This window comes from Dreissena polymorpha, chromosome 2 (genome assembly GCF_020536995.1).
Source record: "Dreissena polymorpha isolate Duluth1 chromosome 2, UMN_Dpol_1.0, whole genome shotgun sequence".
NCBI lineage: Eukaryota > Metazoa > Mollusca > Bivalvia > Myida > Dreissenidae > Dreissena > Dreissena polymorpha.
The window spans coordinates 29,020,640-29,026,228 of record NC_068356.1 but is presented as its reverse complement, the minus strand read 5'-3'; the positions used below and the strand labels follow the sequence as shown (position 1 = coordinate 29,026,228).

The 5,589-nt window shown below is 32.4% G+C and overlaps 1 long non-coding RNA gene across 1 annotated transcript; it reads left to right on the top strand.

Moving 5' to 3' along the window:
* Nucleotides 1-1,539: 1,539 nt before the first annotated feature.
* LOC127866451 (uncharacterized) lies at nt 1,540-2,521 on the top strand. The gene is made up of 2 exons (XR_008043006.1): nt 1,540-2,018; nt 2,329-2,521. It is a non-coding gene; the product is annotated as an uncharacterized LOC127866451 (long non-coding RNA).
* Nucleotides 2,522-5,589: the final 3,068 nt, after the last annotated feature.

Sequence of the window (5,589 nt, the reverse complement as noted above, 5' to 3'; positions counted from 1 at the left end):
ATTTCCAAGGGCCATAACTCGGTGAAAAATCATCCGACCAGATCCCGCTGATAATATGCATACTAAACAGTATTTATTTAAAAAGAAGAACATAATAATCATTGATTTTTTTTTTTTAATATTACTCTATCCAGTTATTCAAAACTGCATGTAAGATACCATATATAGTGGTATTTGTGGCAATCAGGAATAATACGTTGCTCCGGACAGTCATAAGTTCGGACATTTTGATAAGGTTAGAAAATTGAAAATTTCAATATATTGAGTGATGACCAATTAATATTCGAATATCATTTTCAGTATTCGACCCTTCTCAAAATAAAATACACTTTTTAACAAAATACGCTTTAAAGTGTATTTTTTCTGCATTTTTACCGAAAAGTGTATTTTTTCTGCATTTTTTTCATTATTAAGTGCACTAAAGTGCATTTTTTCTGTATTTTCATTATCTTTAAGTGTATTTTACTGTACTTTAAGTGTATCTTCTGTAGACAAAGTGCATCTTTTTATGCAATAAGTGCATTTTTTTAATGAAGTGCATTTTTTGTGCATATTAGTGTATCTTCTGATTTGCAAAAAAAATATTCTTTCTGTACAAGTGTAGTTTTAGTGCATCTTCATAAAAAAGAGCAACACTATAGCAAATAACTGAAGTTAAAGGACAGAGATATAGTGTTTAATAGGAGGATTGTACTGAATTCTTTTTTATCTTCACATAATGTTTATGGTCTTATTATTGCAATTTGTCTGCTCATAAAATATGTGAATCAGTAGAGCAGCTTTTAAAGGGAAAAGTACAACTAAATCAGGCTGTGGGTAAATAATTAAAAATATTGAAAGTGTCAAAAAAATTATGTGGGCTTGCCAGAATCAATTATATCTCCACAACATAAAAAACAAGTATTTGAACTTTCTTACACTGATATTAAACCCCAATTCAATTAATGTCTACCACATTGACTATTAACATACATTTTAAAAGACAATTTAAATAATATTTATAATATTATATTTATTTCCTAACACCATTCAGTATGTTATATTGAAATATTCACAATTAAATATAATATGCTAAGTGTGCTGTGTATTATTCAATAAATATCAGATAAGATCAGGATCAGATAAGAGATCAATTAGCATCATAAACACTAATCCCTATCAGTGCTCCATCTAGCCAAAACAAAGGGGTGTTTATAGAATTTTGATTTTTTCTGGGACCATCTATTTGAAAACAAACCACTTTTGATTGGCTGGAGCACAGCAAGTTATTTGGAGCACAGGAAGTTATTTTTGTAAACAATTTGGTTTCAGCAACTTAAATTGAGCTAAATTTTTAGGTATAATTTAGCAACATTAATTCTAGTGTCAAATGTCTTGAAATTCTTTCAGCACATGAACTATTGTGTGATGAAAACAATGTGTATTTACTACAATGTGTAAATCAACAATAAGTTTGTTGCAAAGAAGATTCAAAGTGGGTGGTTAAAGTGATCAACAACTGCCGTTTTTGTTTTTTTGGAATGCTGAGGAACAGCTGTAACAGGTTTGTATTTTCATTTCTGCATCTCTTTTTAATTAAATTAATTATGATCATTATCATATTTATGTATTGTCACTGGGAAATGTAACTGGATGAGTAAATGTAATGCAATTTTAAGGAAAAAAACACCATTTGAATTATTATGGCTGTATTTTATGGTTATTGTCATCTTAAAATTTATTTATACCTATTTCTTGTCATTAATGAACAGATTTCTTTCACCCATATTTAATCAGAACTTTAATATTTTATATTTGAAGGTTAAACCCCAAGGTGAAATTTAAATTGATCGGAAGATCCATTGGACAGAATGTGCATCATCGCCTGCCAAAAAAGGGAGCAAAAAGGGGACTACCTGATGTATGGACATGTATACCAGGTTTTACCCTGCACGAGCAGGCCAACTTGAGGGGAACAGGAGTGGGAAACCGTGCCCTGTAGCTTGTCCTTGACCAAGAAAAGATGGATTTGTTGAGAGGTAAAACTATATAATAAAGGTTATTGCAATTCAAAGACGTCACACTCCCGACCAGTCCACACAGCCAAAGGAGACCACATATATTAGTACATTTATTAACAGTATTTTCTATCAAACGTAATTTCTTTTAATTATTTATGAAAAGCGTTAAGTCACATGAGATCACGAGATTAAAATTGCAAAACTAAACAAACAAAAACAACAAGCCAACAAACTTGTTTTGATTTAAATTTATGATATTTATAGCAACTGCTGAACAAGATTACCATAACAGCAATATTTAACACTTACATTATAAAATATCTTTCAGGACCTGATCTCAAATGAGATCATGCACGAGAAGCGCCTCGCAGACCATGACAGTAGTATTCAGACCTGATCAGCTGGTGAAGTGCTCTATAAAGGGTTGTTTATGAATGCATTCTTTGTAAGGAACAGTGTATAACAACAAATATAGTGACAGGGGCTAAGCTGCTAAATATTGTCAGCATGTATGCAGTGATTTTCTTTGGAAATTCAAAACAACCTGTACATACTGGCTCTCAGAAGGGCATGTTTTAGCGCAATAATGAACAAAAAAAGGAAGATCTTAAAAATAAGGTATAGATTTATATAAATTTCATGAGTACTGTTCATTTATCATATATTAGGATCCAGAATATGATTGAATTAAATGTGCTGCTTTTGTCCATATCAAAAAGGGATTTGGAATAAATGTAATATATAAAAATCTAGTAAATGATAGGGAAAACATTTCAGCTTAAGGAGGGGAAAACTTAAATATTTTTGAAGTGGAAACCATCTGTATTTGGCTGTTAATCAGTTACCGGTAATCAGAGGGGAGAAAAATCACTGGTATGAGCTTGATATTTTCAATTGTTAATTCCAGATAGGCAATAGCCCGTTTGAATCCTCTCTTTTATGTAGATATGTAACATTTGTTTTTGTTTTTTAAGGTTTAACATTCTAATAAAAGTGTGTATTTATCTATTGAATTGTACTTTTTGTTTTTTATGTATGTGTTTACACTAACCTTTCATTTAAAGAATGAATGCTGACTTCAAAATGCTGGGATTTTTTTTTAATTTGGTTAATTTTTAAGCATATTAATTTGAAGTGATGAAAAGTACACTTGAGCGTATAATGCGCTTAAAAAATTCACTTCCAACACTTCAAAAAGTGTATCATTTGTATGACTGAAAATGCACTCAAGTGTATTAATGCGCTTAAAAATTCACTTAATATTGTAAGGTGTATTATTTGTATGACCGGGAATGCACTCAAGTGTATTAATGCGCTTAAAAAAATTCACTTTCAATTTTGTAAGGTGTATTATTTGTATCAGTGGAAATGCACTCAAGTGTATTAATGCGCTTACAAAAATTCACTTTGAATACTCAATGAAGTGTTTTATTTGTAAGTCTGGAAATGCACTCAAGTGTATTAATGCGCATAAAAAATTCACTTTGAATACTCCATGAAGTGTATTATTTGTATGAGTTAAAATACACTCAAGTGTATTGATGCACTTGAAAGATTACTTTAGTTACTGATAAGTGTATTATTTGTATGACTGGAAATGCACTCAAGTGTATTAATGCGCTTAAATAATTTGCTTTTAATTCTGTAATGTGTATTATTTGAATAACTGGAAATGCACTCAAGTGTATTAATGCGCTTTAAAAAATTTACTTTGACCATGAAGTGTATTATTTGTATGTCTTAAAATACACTCAAGTGTATAAATGCACTTAAAAATAAACTTAAGCGCACTTATTATCATAATAAAGTGTATTATTTCGTGGGGAAAAAAAACACTTAAATGTATAAACACACTAGTAAAAAGTATTTGTTTTTTAACAGATTAAAATGCACTTGTTAAGCAAAAAATACGGTGCCAATAACATGCGCATTAAATGCGCATTTAGTGCACTTTTTCGAGAAGGGGATCGTTCCCATTCCTACTTTAAAGACATATAATACCTTTTCACCAGTGTTCACAAATATTTTTAAATTCCCTTCTGACAACTAATACTCCTCCTGATCTTTAATTACAGGCTGTTAGTCAAAGAAACCGACAAGCCTGAAATCACCTATAACAAGAACTCTGACGACGTCAAAATTCCATTGGAAAGAGATCCGGAAGTTTCTGCTGAAGTAAAAGTTAAAGGAACAGTTGACTGTATGAAAATCTAAAAGGCTATCAAAAAGAAGTTTTTTTATGGAATAAGTACACATAAATGAAACAAGAAGTGGTGAACTATTTCAAACCATTCTATATCAATCGGAAAATCAGAAATATACATCAAGGATACTTGGTATTTTGCGAGCAAGTAAATGCTCGGATGTTAATGTGATTTCTGGTTGGATAGACAGTTATTTATCCTCTTGTTTTAATTAAAGTTATCATATCATCATTACCATATTCAAGACTGAACAACCTTTTCATTCAGAAGCTATAAAGGTCAAAGTTATATCTTTGTTTTTCTTGTTTTTTACTATTCATTATACTGTTAGGATCGCTTTGTTTTCATTTGATCAGAAAGGAACAATTCATTGTTAATGTTGTTGTTGATAGATTTACTGACTTTGTTACAATACACAAAACAAGGGCTGTTTGTAAAACATGCATGCCCCCATATGGGCTTTCCGTTGTAGTGACAGCCATTGTTTGAATATGTTTTTTGTCACTGTGACCTTGACCTTTGACCTAGTGACCTGAAAATTAATAGGGGTCATCTGCCAGTCATGATCAATGTACCTATGAAGTTTCATGATCCTAGCCATAAGCGTTCTAGAGTTATCATCCATACACCATTTTACCATTTCGGGTCACCGTGACCTATACCTTTGACCTAGTAACCTCAAAATCGATAGGGGTTATCTGCAAGTCATGATCAATGTACCTATGAAGTTTCATGACCCTAGGCATAAGCGTTCTTGAGTTATCATCCGGAAACCATTTTACTATTTCTGGTCACCATGACCTTGACCTTTGACCTAGTGACCTCAAAATCAATAGGGGTCAATTGCAAGTCATGATCAATGTACCTATGAAGTTTCATGATCGTAGCCATTAGCGTTCTTGAGTTATCATCCGGAAACCATTTTACTATTTCAGGTCACCGTGACATTGACCTTTGATATAGTGACCTGAAAATCAATAAGAGTCATCTGCGAGTCATGATCAATCTACCTATCAAGTTTCATGATCCTAGGCATAAGCGTTCTTGAGTTATCATCCGGAAACCATTTTACTATTTCGGGCCACTGTGACCTTGACCTTTGACCTAGTGACCTGAAAATCAATAGGGGTCATCTGCGAGTCATGATCAATCTACCTATCAAGTTTCATGATCCTAGGCATAAGCGTTCTTGAGTTATCATCCGGAAACCATTTTACTATTTCGGGTCACCGTGAACTTGACCCAAAACATGCATGTCCCCCATATGGGCTCTCCCTTGTAGTGACAGCCATTGTCAGCGATTTTCCTTGTCCAATTGGGAAAAGTACCCGTACTGGTCCAATTGGGAAAAATTGAGTTGTGAAAACCTCAAAATTGGGAAAAAT